Source organism: Magnolia sinica, chromosome 11 (genome assembly GCF_029962835.1).
Source record: "Magnolia sinica isolate HGM2019 chromosome 11, MsV1, whole genome shotgun sequence".
Classification (NCBI taxonomy): domain Eukaryota; kingdom Viridiplantae; phylum Streptophyta; class Magnoliopsida; order Magnoliales; family Magnoliaceae; genus Magnolia; species Magnolia sinica.
In genome coordinates this window covers 83,936,161-83,956,732 of record NC_080583.1, presented here as the reverse complement: position 1 = coordinate 83,956,732, position 20,572 = coordinate 83,936,161, and the positions used below count along the sequence as shown (strand labels likewise).

General features: G+C 37.0%; 2 long non-coding RNA genes and 1 other non-coding gene across 4 annotated transcripts; 2 read left to right on the top strand and 1 right to left on the bottom strand.

The window, feature by feature from the left end:
* Positions 1 to 390: 390 nt before the first annotated feature.
* LOC131219825 (small nucleolar RNA Z221/R21b) lies at positions 391 to 474 on the top strand. The gene has a single exon (XR_009158468.1). It is a non-coding gene; the product is annotated as a small nucleolar RNA Z221/R21b (small nucleolar RNA).
* Positions 475 to 4,867: 4,393 nt separating this feature from the next.
* LOC131218479 (uncharacterized) lies at positions 4,868 to 5,407 on the top strand. 2 transcript variants are annotated; one of them, XR_009157762.1, is made up of 2 exons: positions 4,868 to 5,044; positions 5,157 to 5,407. It is a non-coding gene; the product is annotated as an uncharacterized LOC131218479 (long non-coding RNA). The 2 variants fall into 2 exon arrangements; XR_009157761.1 differs by having other exon boundaries at positions 5,131 to 5,407.
* A 3,948-nt stretch (positions 5,408 to 9,355) lies between these two features.
* Positions 9,356 to 17,125, bottom strand: LOC131218478 (uncharacterized). The gene is made up of 3 exons (XR_009157760.1): positions 16,961 to 17,125; positions 16,755 to 16,877; positions 9,356 to 9,371 (listed from the first exon to the last, which is right to left on the bottom strand). It is a non-coding gene; the product is annotated as an uncharacterized LOC131218478 (long non-coding RNA).
* Positions 17,126 to 20,572: the final 3,447 nt, after the last annotated feature.

Below are 20,572 nucleotides of genomic sequence, written 5' to 3'. Positions count from 1 at the left end.
TAATGGCAGTGAGATGGTCTTATCCAGACTATCTAAATAATGGGTCTAATTGCAAATGGCTAATATTTGTACTTTTTTCCTATATAAGACTATCATAATCATCTGGTAAATGGTCCCTTAAATGTATGGTTGTTAACATAGTTTATGTTATAAATGATGGAAAACTCACAATTATCGGATTTGAAAGTAACGTTTCATTTTAGAAGAGGATTTCCATATCCATCTTTCGTGCGCCTCTGCCTCTCCCTCTTCCTCTCTCTGTCCGCTCGCTCTCCCTCAATCTCTCCCTCCCTCTCCCTCCGGTTCTTAAGAAGGTTAGGGTTTTCATCATCTCTCTTGTTTTCATTAATGCGTGTAGATTTTTCGGTTAAAGGAGATGCAGGTGAAGGATGCATGTGATGAGGAAATGAAAGTCATGCACCACTCTGATTTTTTCAGTGCTGATATACAACAAACCCATTTCTATCTGAGCCATTCTTCATCTCTCTCTCATATGTTCCGAGAGTTAGGGTTTTTGGATTTCTAATTCCCTTTCTATTTTGGTTGTGTAATTTTTTAGGACTTTTTTGGTTGTTATTTGTGTCTTTTTATTTTTATTTTATGAAATAAAAGATTGCCAAATGATGTAGCTGTTTTCTGTTGAAAATGGCTAACCATGATGCGGACCGTATAGCAACTATGTTTGCTCTGCGGGGATGAACACTGGTGTCTGATGGCTCTCTCTCTGTTTATTTATTTATTTATTTATTTTTCTTTGATGGCTAGATCTCTTACATTTATTTGATGGGGTAGTCTTGATTGCTGCTGGTTTCTCCATTCTTGGTCTTCTTCAATGGACAGTTTCCTAAACTTTATAGTTTTTTTTTTTTTGGATGAACTTGGTGGGTAAAGGCGATCCTAACCACTGGATTATGTCCTGAGAATGCCATAAATGGTTCAGATTTAATGGAAAAGGGCTAGAGATCCGAATGGCTACATGTTCAATATTTCCTAGATCCAGGATTTTTTATGTTGTTTCTCCAAATTCACAGCTTGAGGGCTTTCTTGCTAACCTTGGTAGAGCTTAAAATAGTATTTACGGCTGAATCCCTTCTATTATGGTTTCATGCCATGATCTTATTATCTCTTTTAAGGTGCAATTTATTTATGAACATAGTATTTTTTGACAAATAGGAAGAACAAAATCCAATACAAGTCATTGCTATGAATTCCACTCTTAATCAGGACAATTCAAATCCATACATGTAAGCATAGTAGGTCACTGATGATTGTTACCTTGGTAGAGCTTAAAATATTAGTATGGCTAAATTATTCTTTTGCTTGATTGAAATTTGAAAGGTTACATGTGGCAGCATTCAATTTGTTGAAAGTCACCATTTGGGGTTTTAACGTCCAAACACCAATGCTCTCCAAATTAGAAATGTACTTTTCTTTGAACCAAGTCAGTGCTATTCACTTGGTTATGGAATTCCATTCTTTTTTTTTGAACCACAGATTGGGAAGCTATTGATAATAAATGTAAGGCCATGAATGGCGCAACCAAAATCCATTGATCGAATTTGAACTGTTTCATTTTAGGGGCCACTGATGAGAAGAATGGGGCGATATGAAAATTTCAAATTTCCAAGATTTTCTTTGTGATAAATGGTATGGATATATATTGGCTAGCTCTATTGGGAGAATGTACTGTCTTCCCTGGCTGAAAAATGCTATGTCTCTGACTGCCAAGTGGCCTGATTGTTTTGATATGTGGCCCCCCTGATGAGTAATAGGCAGGCCTTATTTTTCAACTAGGTGATCATCACGGCGGGGCCCAACCTAATGTATATGTTAAAAATTTTCAGTTAAATGATTAATGTTTAATGCATTTACAATTATGCATATAGGTGTAATCGAATGGTGGTTGATATTATTTTTCCTTTTTTAAATACTTTCTTTCAAGTAGTCGTCATGTGGACCCCTCAAGAGCCAAATTTAGTTATATGGTTTGGGAAAGTTTTCCATGTTGAGTTACAGCTTGGAGTTGAAGAACTGTCCTAATCTAGAAGTTTTAAGATTACTTTTAAGTCAGTTCCTAAGTCAGTCTAGTTAGCAAGATATCCTAGTTAAGAGTACCTAATTAGTTAGGATCATTAGCCAAATAGTGTTTTAGTTCATTCCCAATTGGGAATAGTTGGTTTTAGGAAAGTTTTAGCTGCTGAGCAAGTTTTACAGCCAACTTGATATAGGTTTTTTGTTAAACCAAAGAGAAAATGCTTCTATATGAGAAGATCTATATGAACTATCATTTTGAACCACTGCAGGCTTATGCAAGGCACGTCTATGATGGGACGTATTCTAACATCGCTCTCTTGGTGAATCTAATATGTTCTTCTTTTGTTGCTGCTTTATTGCTTGGAATTTCCTTGAATTTATATCTAGCCATGGAAGTAGTATGATATGAATTACCTTTTTGAATCCAATATGTTTTGATTTTCAGGTGGATATCTGATTTGAAAGGATTATGTCTTTCCCTTCATTGGAGAATATGGCCGACATGGAGACATTGTGAGTTGAATGGATATAACCCTGATGGTGTAAATATATTATTTTTTGTTGATTCTTTTGCTCATGAAGTGTCTATCTTGGTCGTGTTCTGCAGGGTACTAACAAATTGCTTGATTTCTGACGAAATCCCATCATATATTTGGAGCAGAGCAAGGCAAATCAAATTCCTGTAATTTATTTCGGACAAATCTTTTATATGCTGCTGCAATAGCTGATTGATTCATTTTTCTTTTACTGGCAAGAAACCAAATATTTCAGTGTAAGAAAATGGGCGTTAATGGTATTATTACATCAAAATGATTTTATGTTTTATTGATCTTCTCTATAATATGATTTTACACGTAGAAATGGTGGCATGGATAGGAAGAAGATCATTGCCATAGGTATTATGCTCTAAACCTCTGCATTCTTTTTTCATTGCCTCTTGTTCAGTGGCGTTTTGTCAATCCGAGGTGATAATTTATAGACCATAGCTGTCCTGAAAATACCATTTTACTGAAACTAAAAACATATTCAATTCATCCAACACAAATTGGCACAAAATATTTAATATGCTTGGATCTCATTCTTGAAGATGGTGGGCTCAGGTTTGTTTCTTGCAAACGAGATTGCCGAGCTTGTGGCCATGTTGATTCTGTTGCGAGTATTGTCCACTACTTTCATAAAATTTGTGTAATTTCTGTTGCTTATGTAGGTATGAAAAGCCTTGCTCTCAGTCTCTTTGTTTGATTGAGACAAAGAACCCAAGTTTGGCAATTGTTTCAAAGAAGACCATGCAGCCATTGCTGCATTCTTCTCAGCTTGTAATTTATTGTATGTTTGTTGTGAAAACTCAATTTGTAGGTGTTAGGCCCTATCATCTGAATATTGGGAGTTCTGGTACATCATAGTTTGATAACTCAAAAAATTCATGGTCTTCAAGACTCAATAGAACTTAACCTACTCTTTGACTCAACTCTAGTTTGACTTTTCTGGTTTTTAAACTATGGCCATTCTCATGTTTTGCAAAATGTTATACTGATGCTCAAGCGGAGGATTATAGGCCCCTTGTATAATGTTATACTGATGCTCAAGCGGAGGATTTTTGGTTGTTCGCATGTAAGCAACCCTTCCATGCAATTCATGCTGTATGAGACCATGTTGAAGCAGCAGAAGGAAAGACGCACCTTGAGTAAGAAAGCCACAAAAGGAGTGACTGCATTGGAGGTAGACCAATGACCTCGTGTTTTGCATCTCCTGTTGTTGCCGTTGCAATGCTTTTACATTCATTTTGGTGTTTTCACGTTCTATGGTGCTTCTTTGGTCAGGTATTTCTTCTTGGAGCTGTTGCTAAACTTGGGACGACTGTTGTGACTTATCCCCTGCTTGTTGTGAAGGTAACTGATTTTGCCTTGTCTTTCAGCCATTTACCACATGATGCAACTTTTTCCATGTGTTTGTCTTTTTAGTTTTAAATTTTTTCTGCTTGCTTCAATGATAATATGAGGATGTATTTATGTGGTATGAGCAGTTTTCTTGTAATGGGACCAAAAAAAAAAGGGAACTTGGGATGTTCTCAAGCAATTTGATGCATATGTATTGACCTAGATGTTCTTCATACTTGGATTATCTGAAAAATGGAGTGGTCATGTAGATACTTTTCTGTTTATTAATTTTTAAAGTTTATGTTTATTTGATGAAAATCAATGGGAGCTCAGGATGCCGGGTACTTGTTTTCAGGTGTTTTGATTGGAACTATGGTAATTAGGGGCTTTTTCTAGTTAACTGATGCACGTTGATTGATTTTAATGTTTTTCAGATTTTAATGATTGTATTTATATGCATTTGGTGTCCTCAGGTCTTACATGAACTAATTTATATGCATGTGGTGTCCGCAGGTCTTACGTGAACTAATACGACGCCCCAACTAGATTATGTGGAGCAAGAAAGAAGTTAGTTTTCTTCCCTTTACCATTGTTGTTTGATTGTTAATCCATGCAACGATTATTTTTTTATGCCATAAGTCTTGACACTTGCTATTTTTCTTAGAATTTATTAGTTTAATAACCTAGCCATGTAAACTATTAGACTTTGTTTCATAAGCATAAATATGAATCACCTTCTTTCTTCTTTTTGCTAGGTGGCATCAAATCTAGATGTCGTAACAAATGTGTATGATTTCCTCCATTTGGTAAGCACCATTTCTAATGAAAAAGAAGTAAGCAATGAATGTCTAGGTGCAGATGCTGATGAAAAAGAAGTAAGCAATGAAGCAGGCCGTTCAATCTGATTAATCTACTCCCTGGGGAGGTTGGAAATCAAATGATGTGTACAACAATTCAGGTATGGTTTGCACCAATTCAAGAGACTGTGCATTAGGCATTCAATATATAAGACTGGAGTGAGACTGATTAGGCATTTAAATGTATTGCAGGATGTTGTTTGAATTACTTGTCCTAATAGGTGCACAAGTTGGGATGGATTGGACTTCTATCTTGAGAAAACGCCATGATTTCAGGTAGTTATTATTGTAATGGAAAGTTAAAAAATTAAAAGAGAGAGAGAGAGAATGAATTCCTGGAAAGAAATGTTCTTTATCATTAGGGCTGCTTTCGTCAGGTTTGATGCAGAAATCGTTGCCAACTTCACAGAAAGACAAATAGCATCAATGGCCACAGATTGCAACTTGGATTTAAACAAGGTTCGAGGTACCGTCAACAATACTAACAAAATCCTCCAGGTCAGATTGTTGATTGGACCTGATTTTATTTAAATGATCTTGATAATCCATTTTATTTAAATGAGCAGACCCGGATGTGCGTCGGAGCTATCCGGATGTTGAGCGGGGGTCCCTAGAAGGTGGGAACCGCTGTTATGACCATGATGAAGCTGTCCATTTCCTATGGACAACATTGGAGGGGCTTGGCCATTTGGACATGTCGTGTTTATGTATTTGATCGAAATTAATGGAGCAGACCCGGATGTGCGTCGGAGCTATTCGGAAGAGCGGGGTTCCCTGGAAAGAGGGAACCGCTATTATGACCATGATGAAGCTGTCCATTTTTTATGGACAGCATTGGAAGGGCCTGGCCATTTGCGCCGGATGGCCGTGTTTATATCTTTATTTGCAGGGACTATACTCTTAACTTAAACCAAAACCTATGACCTAGAACCTTAACCTATAACCTAAACCTCAACCTTAACCTAAACCTAAACCTAAACCTAAACCTTAACCTAAAACCTAAACCTAAACCTAAAACCTAAATGTATTCTCAAATCTCTAAACCTAAACCTACACTTAATCCTAATCTTAACTCCCTAACCTAAACCTATACCTAAACTTGAAAACCCAAACATAAACCCAATCCCGAACCCGAACCTAAACCTTAACCTTAACCTTAACCTATTCTCAATTCCTTAAACCTATATCTTATAACCTAAACCTAAACCTAAACCTAAACCTAAACCTTAACCTATACCTATAACCTAAACCTAAACCTAAACCTAAACCTATAACCTAAACCTAAATCAAAATATATAACCAAAACCAAAACCTATATCCTAAACCCGAACGCATTCTCAAATCCTATAACCCATAATCTAAACCTAAACCTAAACCTAAACCTAAACCTAAACCTATAATGTATAACCAAAACCAAAACCTATAACCTAAACCAAAGGCAAAACCTATAGCCTAAACCCGATCCCATTCTCAAATCCAAAAACCTATAACCTAAACCGTTAACCTATAACCTAAATCAAAATCTAAAACCTAAACCAAACCTAAACCTAAAACTAAAACTTAAAACCTAAACCTATAATCTATAATCTAAATCAAAACATATAATCAAAACCAAATCCCAAAACTCAAACCTAAACCTAAACCTAAACCTAAACCTAAACCTAAACCTATAACCTAAACTCAAATCCCTAAACCTAAACCTAAACCTAATCCTATAACCTAAACTCAAATCCCTAAACCTTAACTTATAACCTAACCTAAACCTATACTTATAACCTAAAACTATTCTCAAATCCCAAAACCTATAACCTAAACCTAACCTTTCCCTAAACCTATAACTTAAACTTAATTCCCTAAACCTAGACCTAGACCTAATCCTAAACCTAAACCTATAACCTGAACCCGATTTCCTAAACGTAAACCATAACCCATTCTCAAATCCAAAAACCTATAACCTAAACCTAAACCAAAACCAAAACTTATAACCTAAATTCGAACTCATTCTCAAATCCCAAAACCTATAACCTAAACCAAAACCAAAACCTATAACCTAAATCCGAACCCATTCTCAAATCCCAAAACCTATAACCTAAACATAAACCTTAACCTAAACCTATAACCTATAACCAAAACCTATAACCTAAACCCGAACCCATTCTCAAATTCCAAAACCTAAAACCTAAATCAAAACCTATTACCTTTTCCCTAAACCTTAACCTAAACCTATAACCTATAACCTAAATCAAAACTAAAACCAAACCTAAACCTATAACCTATAACCTATAACCTAAATCAAAACTAAAACCAAACCTAAATCTATAACCTATAACCTATAACCTAGACCTAAACCTAAAACCTAATGTATTCTCAAATCCCTAAACCTAAACCTACACCTAATCCTAATCTCAACTCCCTAACCTAAACTTAAACCTAAACTTGAAAACCCAAACCTAAACCCGATCCTGAACCCGAACCCGATTTCCTAAACCTAAACCTTAACCTATAACCTAACCTAAACCTATACTTATAACCTAAACCTATTCTCAAATCCCAAAACCTATAACTTAACCTAAACCTAAACATATAACCTTAACCTAAACCTAAACCTATAACCTTAACCTTAACAAATAACTTTAACCAAAACCTATTCTCAAATCCCGAACCCGATTTCCTAAACCTAAACCTTAACCTATTCTCAATTCGCTAAACCTATAGCTTATAACCTAAACCGAAACCTAAACCTATACCTTAACCTAAACTTATAACCTATAACCTAAACATAAACTTAAAACCTAAATGTATTCTCAAATCCCTAAACCTAAACCTACACCTAATCCTAATCTCAACTCCCTAACCTAAACCTAAACCTAAACTTGAAAACCCAAACCTAAACCCGATTCCGAACCCGAACCCGATTTCCTAAACCTAAGCCTTAACCTATAACCTAACCTAAACCTAAACCTATAACCTAAACCTATAATCTAAACATAAGCCTAAAACCTAAACCTAAACCTAAAATCGAAATGTATTCTCAAATCCCTAAACCTAAACCTACACCTAATCCTAATCTCAACTCCCTAACCTAAATCTAAACTTAAACTTGAAAACCCAAACCTAAACTCGATCCCGAACCCGAACCCGATTTCCTAAACCTAAACCTTGACCTATAACCTAATATAAACCTAAACCTATTACCTGCACTTATAAGCTAAACATAAGCCTAAAACCTAAACCCAAAATCGAAATGTATTCTCAAATTCTTGAACCTAAACTTACACCTAATCCTAATCTCAACTCCCTAACCTAAACTTAAACCTAAACTTGATAACCCAAACCTAAACCTGGTCCCGAACTCGGACCCGATTTCCTAAACCTAAACCTTAACCTTAATCTATTCTCAATTCTCTAAAGCTATGACCTATATACTATAACCTGTAACTAAAACCTAAACCTTAACTTAAACCTATAACCTAAGCCTAAACCTTAACCTAAACCTAAACCTAAACCAAAACCTATAACCTAAACCTTAACCTATAACCTATAACCTAAACTTATATAACCTATAACCTAAAACCTAATCCTAAACCTAAAGCTAAACCTAAACCTAAACCAAACCTATAACCTAAACCTTAACCTATAACCTATAACCTAAACTTATAACCTATAACCTAAAACCTAATCCTAAACCTAAAGCTAAACCTAAAACCTAAAACCTAAACCTAAACCTATTTTAATGATCAGTTTTATTTTTAAAAAGTGCCCACTTTTTTAGAAAGTTTATGCAATTCTTCATGATTCTGAATTATAATGTTTTGTTGGTTTAATATTTTTTTTTTCAGGTGAAAGACACAAAAAGAAAATTGTTGCTAATTTTTTCTTTTTTTATTTATTTATGATGTTAAACCTATATGTATTTATGTGTGGATGAATGTAATGTGGATAAGATTGCTTGTGTTTGGATGGATGTAGTTTATGTTTGGATGAATGTAGTTTATGTTGGATTTTACGTAGTTTGGGTTGTTTAGATGGATGTGAATGTGAATATGATGAAATATATTATATAACAGGTGTATATTAGGAAGAATACGATGAAATATATTGTAACAGGCATATATTGACCCTCTTACAAAGGACGGTTCGTGACAATCCTTTTAAAGGACGGTCCATGATCGTCCTTTTAAAGGACGGTCTATGGCCGTCCTTTGAAGGCTCATAAGAGACGGTCCATGGCAGTCCTTTTTAAGGACGGCTCATGACCGTCCTTTTAAAGGACGGCCATAGGCCGTCCTTTGAAGGCTTATTAGAGACGGACTACGACAGTCTTTTTTAAGGACGGTCCATGACCGTCCTTTTAAAGGACGGTCGATGGCCGTCCTTTAAAGGCTTATAAGAGACGGTCCGAGACCGTCCTTTTTTAGGACGGTCCATGACCGTCTTTTTTTCGTCAATAAAAATGACGGTTTTCGACCGTCCTTTAAGTAATACGACACGTCAAAATTTGACGGCCCTTGCGACGGTCCATGACCGTCCTTTTTGGTCATTTGAGACGGTTTTGGACCGTCCTTTTTTCACAGTTTTGGCGTAGTGCTGTATCTATCATATCCTGTATAAGTTCCACAGATACAAATATAACAATAAGGTCCCAGAAACCAAGATAGAGGCAACATAAGCATAATAGGTGGCAGAAACAAGTACAATGATGGGGGTCATATACTAGTATATTTTTTTTAAAAAAAGGTGTTGCGGACTCTGTAAGAGTCCCTCACGAGGTTGATGAGAACCTCACAAAACCACACACGGACACAGAAGGTAAAGGAAAGAAAATGTTAAAGCATATGAAAAAAAAAACTAGACTTTTTTTTATATATATTAAAAAAAAAAATCCTAAAATACATTTTCTAGGCTTAAAGCAAAGGTTTATAGGGAGTTACAAATAATAATAATAATCAAATTAAATTTAATGATGACTGAGTAAAGGGACCCATCAAGATTAACCAATAAACTTTAACAGGCTATGGCTAGCAATTGCAGAGATTAGACGGCCTTCATTTATTGTGAGTTTTGCTGGTTGATCGTGGACCGTTGCATCTAAACCGCTGCTTTTTACAGGATACCGATCGGGCGGCTACCACAAGATGATCCCCTCACAGTTAGAGCAAGGCTTGGTGACCATATAAACAATTCCAATTGCTACATATGCATGCCACGTGTCATGTGATGTGGGCTGCGTAATAGAGACCGGAGTCGTACGCAACACCTCTGTTATACACAGCGTTTAAAACAATCAAGCTACGTGGGGTCCACCATGTTTGTATATGTAAAATCCATTCCGTCCATTATTTGAGAGCCATCATTGTATACTAGTATATGACCCCCATCATTGTACTTGTTTCTTCCACACTATATACTATATCTCTTCCACAATAGAAACCTCCAGAACTTTCAAATCAAAGAGTCAAAACCCTATGATAAAATAGACAGCTTCAACCCCATTAAATGAACAGATTTCATATCATAACAGAACAGAATCAGTAGATTTCTACAAAAATAAGCTCAAAACCTTCAAAGCCATGAATCTAAATGATAAATCAAGCTAAAAAGTGTTATATTTTGTTTTAAAATAATATTAAAAAATTTGAATTTTTAAATTTTCGGTGATTTCCCTCCATATTTGAAAAGTTATGGTACTTTTGTTTTGTGAGTTTTGTCCCACATTGGATTTGACAAAGTAAACTATCTTATATATAAGATAGTCTTTTTGCCTAGGGCTTGAGTCCCTTTCAGGGGGCATGTGAATTTGGTCTTATGGGGGGGCTATGCCAATAGCTCTAATCTATGCCATTGACCACACGCACGCGCGCGCCGTGCCGAGCCGAGTCTGAGTCCGTGTGCGTGTACGTGTGCATGTGCGGGTGCGGGTGCGGGTGCGGTGTGGGTGTACTCGCGTGGGTGTGTGTGTATGGATACTCGCGAGACTTTATTTGCGAGAGTGTACTCGCACTTGCGCCTTTTCGTTTTAAACCAGAGAGATGCATCCCTTCCGGTTGGTCGCCCCTATTGGGTTTAAACCCAACGGACCTAACCTTTTATAAAGGATGCTTATGCACCACTTCGGAGTCTATATAAAGACTTCCGATTTCAGTTTCGAAATACGAAATTATTATCTCTCTTATAAAACTCTCTCTGATACAATTTTAAGAATTTTACTGAGTTCATTGCTGAGTCAACTCAGCACTTTCGGATTAAACTGCAAGTGGTTCGAGCCCGTGTACAGTGAGTGCACCGATGGGACCGGGTTATAGTCGTTGTATCATGGAGGTCGATTGCTCTGGAAACCTGTTGCACTTGGGACGCTGTCCAAGGGGAGCAAATTCGATTTCAAGCCGAGTGACTCAGTCACGCCTCGACTCAATTCAATAAGTTCTTCTTTCCCTTTTTTTTTAGTTTTGGATTTTAATAGTCTATTTAATTCAACAAATTTTTCAACAATCTTGAAATCGAATTTTGTTGAATTACATAGACTATAACTACAGTAACAGTAAATGCTTCTGCTGAGTTAGCTAAAATCGAACCGTTCGCTGGACAATCATTTAAACGGTGAAAACAAAAATTGATGTTCGCTCTAACTACCCTGAAAGTTTCATATATTTTATCTGAATTATTTACTATAGATCCAACAAATCAAACAGAAGTAACAGATGAAAATAATTGTAAAAACTATATTCTAAATTCTTTATCCAACGAACTATATGATGTGTATACTTCTTACGTGTCTGCTAAAAATATATGGACTACTTTAGAAAAGAAATACATATTAGAAGATACAGGCGCTAAGAAACATGCAATTGCTAATTTCCTTCACTATGAAATGACAGACGATATACCTGTCACAAATCAGATTCACGATTTTCAAAGTCTAGTTCACGAACTATCGACAGAAGGAATTAAGTTGGATGAAGTGTTTCTATCAGGAGCGCTAATAGAAAAGTTACCGCCCTCCTGGAAAGAATATAAGAATAGAATGAAGCATAAAAAGAACGGTATTTCTTTGGAAACCACTATTGTACACATACGAATAGAGGAGACCAATAGAAACAGGGACCAAAAAGAAAATAAAAATGAGATAGATTCAAAAGCGAATCTTGTGGAATCAAGTCGGGCAAGTAATAAGAAAAAGGGCAACTGTCATAACTGTGGCAAACCTGGACATTATGCAAATGAATGTAGGCTCAAAAATAAGAATACAAACAATCAATTCAAGAAAAAGGGAAACTACTACAACTGTGGAAAGCCTAGGCATCATGTCAAAACCTGCAAGCTTAAGAAAAACAAAGATAAGCCGCAGGCTAATCTTATAAAAACAGGCAATAAGTCTGACATGGTAGTAGCTGTGGTATCAGAAGTCTTCCTTGCAAACAACTTGGAGTGGGTGCTAGATACTGGTGCAACTAGGCACGTATGCAAGGATCGTAGGATGTTTACCTCCTACCAAGAATCAGGAGATGATGAACAGGTGTTCATGGGTAATGCTAGAACGTCTCCAGTTGTAGGGAAAGGAAAAGTACTTCTGAAACTCACTTCTGGAAAGACTCTAATGTTGAATGATGTCCTACATGTGCCTGACATTAGAAGAAACTTGGTCTCTAGTTCACTCCTCAATAAGGCTGGTGTTAAGTTAGTATTTGATTCAGATAAGCTTGTAATAACTAAAAATGGAACCTTTGTTGGTAAGGGGTACTGTAGCGATGGGTTATTCATTATAAATGTATCCAATGATAATAATAAGAAGACATTCAGTTCTGTTTATATCGTTGAACCTTTTTATCTATGGTATAGTAGATTTGGTCATGTGAATATAGCATCTTTGAAAAAAATGAAAAGATTAGGTTTATTACCTAGTATATCTAATGAAGAATTCGACAAATATGAAACATGTGTCGAATCAAAATTCATTAGAAAATCCTTTAAACAAATAGAAAGATCATCTGTTCTATTGGAGTTAATATACAATGACTTAAGTGATTTTAGAAATCACATGTCTAGAGGTGAAAAAAGATATTATATAACTTTTGTAGATGACTACTCTAGGTTCACTAGAGTATATTTGTTAAGAAATAAAGATGAAGCTTTAGATGCTTTTTCTAAATAGAAAATTGAAGTTGAAAATCAGTTAAATATAAAAATTAAAAGACTTAGAACAGATAGAGGAGGTGAATATGAATCTTCTCAATTTAAAGAATTATGTGAAAAGAATGGAATAGTTCACGAAACTACAGCTCCTTATACACTAGAACAGAATGGAATAGCAGAACGTAAGAATAGAACTTTAAAAGAGATGATGAATGCCATGTTAAACAATTCAGGCTTACCCTCAAATATGTGGGGAGAAGCAATTCTATCTGCTTGTTATATTCTAAATAAGATTCCTTCTAAATCTTCTGAACAAATACCATATTAACTTTGGAAGAATCATGTCCCTAATTACAAATATATTAAAGTGTGGGGGTGTCTTGCTAAAGTAGGATTACCTGAAACTAAGAAAAGAAAATTAGGTCCTAAAACGACCGGCTGTGTATTTATAGGTTACGCGCAAAACAATGCGGCCTATAGGTTTCTAGTTTTAAAAATTAAGAATAATATTTTAGATCCTAATACAATTATAGAAGCTAGGGATGCAGAGTTCTTTGAGAACGTATTCCCTATGAAATCTAAATCTATAGGAATAGAGGAAGTCAATGAATCAGATATTGCGTCTACTAGTAAAAATGCCTATGAGAGAATAGTAGAAGAAATACAACCAAGAAAAAGTACTAGGATTAGAAGAAAAACTAACCTAGGATTAGAAGAAAAACTAACCTAGGAGATAGTTTTTTCACATTCTCAGTAGAAGATGATCCTACAACGTATATTGAAGTAATTAACTCTCCAGATGCAACCTTTTGGAAGGAAGCAATAAATGATGAATTAGAATCTATTATATCTAATAACACTTGGGAACTTGTAAACCTACTACCTGGAAACAAATCAATAGGCTGTAAATGAGTGTTCAGAAAGAAACTAAAACCAGATGGAACTATTGATAAGTTTAAGGCTAGGTTGGTAGCGAAAGACTTTAAATAAAAGGAATGAATAAATTACTTTGATACATATCCCCTGTAACTAGGATTACAACTATTAGAGTCTTAATAGCGATAGCTTCCATATATAAACTGGTGGTACACCAGATGGACGTTAAGACAACTTTCCTAAATGGAGACTTAGAAGAAGAAATATATATGGAGCAACCTGAGGGTTATAAAATATCAGGTAAAGAAAATAAAGTATGTAAACTAATTAAATCACTATATGGTTTAAAACAGGCTCCTAAACAATGATATAAAAATTTTGATGGTGTTTTAAAATCAAATGGTTATCATATAAATGATGTAAATAGATGTGTATATAGTAAAATTTCTAAAAATGATTATGTTATTATATACCTTTATGTTGATGACATGCTTATTTTTGGAACTAATATTAAATTAGTTAATACAACTAAGAAATTCTTGTCATATAAGTTTAATATGAAAGACTTAGGAAAGGCTAGTGTAATCTTGGGTATTAAAGTAACCAGGAAAAATGGTGTTATTATATTATCACAATTTCATTACATTAAGAAGATATTGAGAAAGTTTAATCATTTTGATTATTTATCTGTCAGTACTCCTTATGATTATAGTGTGACTCTCATGAAGAATACAGAAAATAGTGTGTCTCAATTGGAATATTTCAGAAAAAATGGTAGTCTTATGTATCTAACAAACTGCACTAGACCAGACATAACTTTTGCAATAGGAAGGCTAAGTAGATATACACATAACGCTGGAAAAAAGCATTGGAATGCCTTATCTAAGATTTTGAGATACCTAAAAGGCAGTATGGCCTATGGTTTACATTATACCAGTTATCCTGCTGTATTAGAAGGATATAGTGATGCTAACTGGATCAGTGATTCAGATGAGACAAAATCTACAAGTGGATATGTCTTCACTTTGGGTGGAGGAGTAGTCTCTTGAAAGTCTACCAAGCAGACATGTATCGCTCGGTCGACTATGAAATCCAAGTTTATTGCCTTAGAAAAGGCTGGATCAGAAGTCGAGTGGCTTAGAAATTTCTTAGCTGATATACCAGTGTGGCCAAGGCCTGTATCGGTCGTGTCTATTCATTGTGACTGTCAAGTAGCTATAGCAAAAGCCAAGAGTAAAATATATAATGGAAAAAGCAGGCATATTAGACTCAGACACAACATAGTGAAACATATGTTGCGTGATGGAGTCATATCTATTGACTTTGTGAGGTCAGAAAAGAATCTAGTAGATCCTCTGACCAAAGGACTATCTAAAAGGTTAGTCAATGATACATCGAAGGGAATGGGGCTGAGCCAATATATGAGCTACCAGTGTCGGCAACCCAACCTATACAAGTGGAGATCTCATGAGATAGGTTCAATGGGTAAACAACAAGACACGAGGTAGACGATTACACTGAGTTATATGAGCCCCTTCTATGGTGTACAGTGCGAGCAGCAACGCAGAAGGATGAGTTTTTAGAACTCTTAATGGATCCATAGCCATATATTTGGTGGTGTATATAGTTGCTACATACACTTGATGGAATTCACCTATATGGGTGTGGAGGTGGAGGCCGCTTCCTATGAGAATCTAGGCAAATTCTCTAGAGCACTCATGAAATCCAGGTAATGGTGTATGACCGAAACGCACCGAACTGCAGAATCACTTGTAGAGGAAGAGTTGTGTGAGTGGCATGTACTTGCGATCTACATTAAAAGGATTCAGGTTCAAGACTATGATGTCACCTGATTTCTGTAGACCTGTCTTGTTTACTCTAATGTCGGTTCAAGTCTATGGTGACACCGGCACCATTGCACAACTATTACGCTTTAATCCGAAAGAGTTTTATTTTAAAACATGTGGGGGATTGTTATATTTTGTTTTAAAATAATATTAAAAAATTTAAATTTTCAAATTTTCGGTGATTTTCCTCCATATTTGAAAAGTTATGGTACTTTTGTGTTGTGGGTTTTGTCCCACATCGGATTTGACAAAGTAAACTATCTTGTATATAAGATAGTCTTTTTGCCTAGGGCTTGAGCCCCTTTCAAGGGGCATGTGAATTTGGTCCTGGGGGGGGCTATGCCAATAGCTCTAATCTATGCCATTAACCACACATGCGCGCCTGCGCCGAGCCGTGCCGTGTCGAGCCGAGCCGAGTCCGAGTCCGTGTCCCTGTCCGTGTATGTGTGCGCGTGCGCGACGGGATGAGACGGGCTGGGTTGGGCGTGGGTGCGGGTGCGGGTGTACTCGCGTGGATGTGTGTGCATGGATACTCGCGGGACTTTATTTGTAAGAGTGTACTCGCACTTGCGCCTTTTCGTTTTAAACCATAGAGATGCATCCCTTCCGGTTGGTCGCCCCTGTTGGGTTTAAACCCAACGGACCTAACCTTTTGTAAAGGGTGCTTAGGCACCACTTCAAAGTCTATATAAAGACTTCCGATTCCAGTTTCGAAATATGAAATTATTATCTCTCTTATAAAACTCTCTTTGATACGATTTTAAGAATTTTACTGAGTTCATTGCTGAGTCAACTCAGCACTTTCGGATTAAACTGCAAGTGGTTCGAGCCCGTGTACAGTGAGTGCACCACTTTGACCGGGTCATAGTCGTTGTATCCTGGAGGTCGATTGCTCTGGAAACCTGTTGCACTTGGGACACTGTCCAAGGGGAGCAAATTCGATTTCGAGCTGAGTGACTCAGTCACACCTCGACTCAATTCAATAAGTTCTTCTTTCTCAAAATCTTATTTTCCTTTTTTTGGTTCTCGATTTTAATAGTCTATTTAATTCAACAAATTTTCCAACAAAAAATAGATCAGATGAATAAGATTAATGCATTGCAGTCCAATTCAAGAATCTTCAATTGACTTACTTTAAAAACTTCAAACCTTGAGCAAAAACGTTCAAATCAAGCGCCGAAATCTTCTAAATCCACTCACTTCAACTGCATTTCCAACGTTTCGCTGATGGAACTCGATTTTTGTAAAGGAAAGCACTGAAACGCATCAAATCCAACAGATTACTTATATTCTTTTCATACCTAGACAAAAGGATAACTCGTTGTTTCCGAAAAATTACCAAAATTGCCCAAACGAGTAGCTACCAAAGAGAAACGAGATCCACACACATCGCTAAGTTCTTTGGATTGAGATCAAGAAAAAGGGTTGAGATCGGGAGAGGGAGATCGAGAGAGAGGGTTGAGATCGGGAGAGGGAGATTGAAAAAGAGGGAGATTGAGAGAGGGAGAGGGAATGAGAGGGGTAGACGGAGGCACGGTCTACAAAATGGAGGTTTAGGGCTTTTGGCCTAAGAAAATAGGTAAAATCAATTGGTAGTCTGCGGTACATATAGAGCAATGTGCCTCTTGGGCCTTGTGGTATACACTGAGAGGTATCTAACTGAATCCATTCCGTCCATTTATTTTAAAATAAAACAATAAAAAAATATAATAAAAACTAAGAATATCCGACACTCAATTGAGACACACCAACAAAACAGTGAAAGTAACCACTTAAATTTGAAATATGGTTCAGAATTGGAGTACGGCCTAGAATCGTTTTCGATCAGAAACGGCTTAAAGCCTTTTTTGAACCAAAATTCTACCTGTTCCAATTCACCGATTTTGGTGTAGTGCCTTCTTTGTCAGGCAACCAAGCTGTCATTTTCGACTTGGGATGGGTCTAGTCTTGTATAATCTTGGCTAGCTAAAAAATCAAGTCTTCGCTGAAAAAGATAAAAGGGTCCAGTCTTCACCAGCTACCTTTGCCTTCTCCAATTAGAGATAAGGGCCAGCATCAACCTTCTCATTCAGGCAAATGATGTTGTAGGCACATCACTCATATGGGCATGTATAACTCAATCCAAGCTGTCCATGTTGTGGCCCCACCATCAATGGGGTAAGAAACTTGTATCAATGGACAATTTGTTTGGATTGAATTTGGTGGTAGTGTGATATGTCTGTGTTGTGCCCGGCAATGCTAGAGTCTGATGCCGTTCGATTCCAACTGAACATTCCAAGCGTTGAGATAGACCAAGTGACCGAGAATCTGATAGTTTTATGGGCTATTTAGCCACATGTAATGGAAACATGGTAATTTGCAGAGGAAAAGTTTGATTTTTTAATGAATGTTTTTTTTAAAGCTGAAAGGACCTTTCCCACTATAATGATAACATCAATCAAATAGTAAAACGAAAAAATGACAAGAGAGTAACCAAGATAAAAAGAAATTTCATTTATAAATGTAACTTTTTAGTTAACCCACCTAAAACTTTGTTGAATGGAAAAAAGATGTACAAACAAATACTTTGGGTGGGCTCCACAAAAAATCATCGGGCCTCACATATCCTATCCCCAATATATATACTTCCCCGTCAAACAAAAAAAGATTAACACTTACAAATTGAAAAGAAAACCATCATGATCAATTCAACAATTGCGGCATAAATGGTAAGGTCTTAAAGGTAAGGTCTTCCTTGATCTTCTTTAGCTCACGGTGTTAAATTAAATTCAGGATCAATTGAAGTGTTCCCGGTTAGGACATGTCCACTCTGGTAGTGGATTAGGTGCGGCCCGGCCTCAACCAAGATGGTAGGGCTCTTACAATGGGGCTCACCATGATGTATGTAGTCTGTATCCATACCGTTTATCTGTTGTTCGAGATCACCTTAGGGCATGAACCCAAAAACGAAACAGATCCAAATCTTATATAAACCATATTGTAGAAACAATGTTGATTGAACGGTGTCCCATTAAAAACTTTAGTGCCAATCGTATAATATTTTCATAATATTTATTTTCCATCCAACCTGTTGATAAGGTAATACAAGCATTGATGAAGGGAAAAAACAGATATCAGCCTTATCCAAAACTTTTGTGCCCCGCAAGAGTTTCAATGGTCAATCACTATTGTTTCCCATAGTATGGTCCACCTGAGATTTAGATCCACTTCATTTTTGCGCTCATTTACAAAAATAATCTAACAAAAATAATGGATGCCATGGATAGAGAATACATAGATCAAAGTGAGCACTGTCTGCGGAGAAGCCCCACCCGGATTGGCTACTGATGCTCTGTGAACCCCACCATGAGGTAGGTGTTTCATCCACTGCGTCCATCCATTTTTCCAGATCATATTAGGGTATAAGCCCAAAAACAATGGTGTCAAAATCTCAGGTGAACCATAGGAAAGAGTGGTGATTAAACACCTATCATTAAAAACTTATTATGGGCTACAAAAGTTTTGAATTAAGATCCTTGTGACCTAATCAACAGGATGGAAAATAAATATTCCAGTGGGCCCTGGGGTGTTTTTAACGGTGGGCATTCAATCACCACTGTTTTAGAGCGGACGTAGACAGCTCATGCCCTAAAATAATGATTCAGAATAGATGGACAACATGGATAAAACACATATATTATTTTTGGGCCCACAGAGCACCGTTCAGTACACCACAGGAAAACAGTGGTGATTGACCCATCAGTACTTAGGTCTAGTCTTCGCCGGCTACTCTCGTCTGCTCCATGACATGCCGCGTGTGCTGCTGAGATTGGACGCGGATCGCGTACTAACCCCCGCCCGTCCCTAGCTCCGAACGGGCAAGTCTGTAGGCGAGCTCACCGTGATGTATCTGTACATCCAAGCCGTCTATCCCTTTTCTCAGATTATTTTAAGGCATCAAATTAAAAATGAGGCAGATCCAACGATCAAATGGACCACACCACAGATGACTCTTGCATTTAATGCAACTGACATTTAATGCTTTGTGCATTTTAATGCAACCAAGTTTATTATTTGGTGTGGTCCACTTGATAGTTGGATCTTCCTCATTTTTGTTTTGATGCCTTAAAATAATATGATAAAAGGGATTGATGGCTTGGATATACAGATACATCACGGTGCGCTTGCTCACAGACCTGCCATTCGAAGCTAGGAACGGCTCACGGGCAGGTCTGTGGGCGGGCCCACTGTGATGTATCCGTACATCCAAGCCATCTATCCCTTTTTTCATATTATTTTAAGTTATCAAAATAAAAATAGGTAGATCCAGCGATTAAGTGGACCACACCACATATGACTCTTGCATTTAATACCACTGACATTTAATGCTTGGTGTATTTTGACGTAACTAAGATTATTATTTGGTGTGGTCCACTTGATCGTTGGATCTGCTCATTTTTGTTTTAATGCCTTAAAATAAAATGAGAAAAGGAATAGACGGCTTGGATGCACAGATACGTCATGGTGGGCCTGCCCACACACCTGAGGGACGGCCGGGGTAGTACGCAATCCGCGTCCGTGTAGATTGGCCCCACATCAACCTTCTTTCTTTTCAACCGTCCGATCGCCACTGATCAGATGGGCCTTCTTGATATGTGTTCCCTTTTAATCTCTACCATCCACATATCGTACTCCCTGATCTAAAGGGTCCAATGAAAGTGATCCATTCTCTGCGTTCACCAATTACAGCATATGTACTTGCTTATGGACCGTCAGGATCTACGTAACATATCAGGACCGTCCACTATTCTTTCCGCTAAGCATTTGTCACTGGACCTATCTTCTAGAATGTCTTGTCCATCCATCTCTTGCATGCCACTGGATGGTTTTGACCATCTGTTCAATAGGATTTTTCTTCAAGCATCCAATGAAGAGTGGGTTGCATTAAATGGACGGTCCAGATTGATGGTAT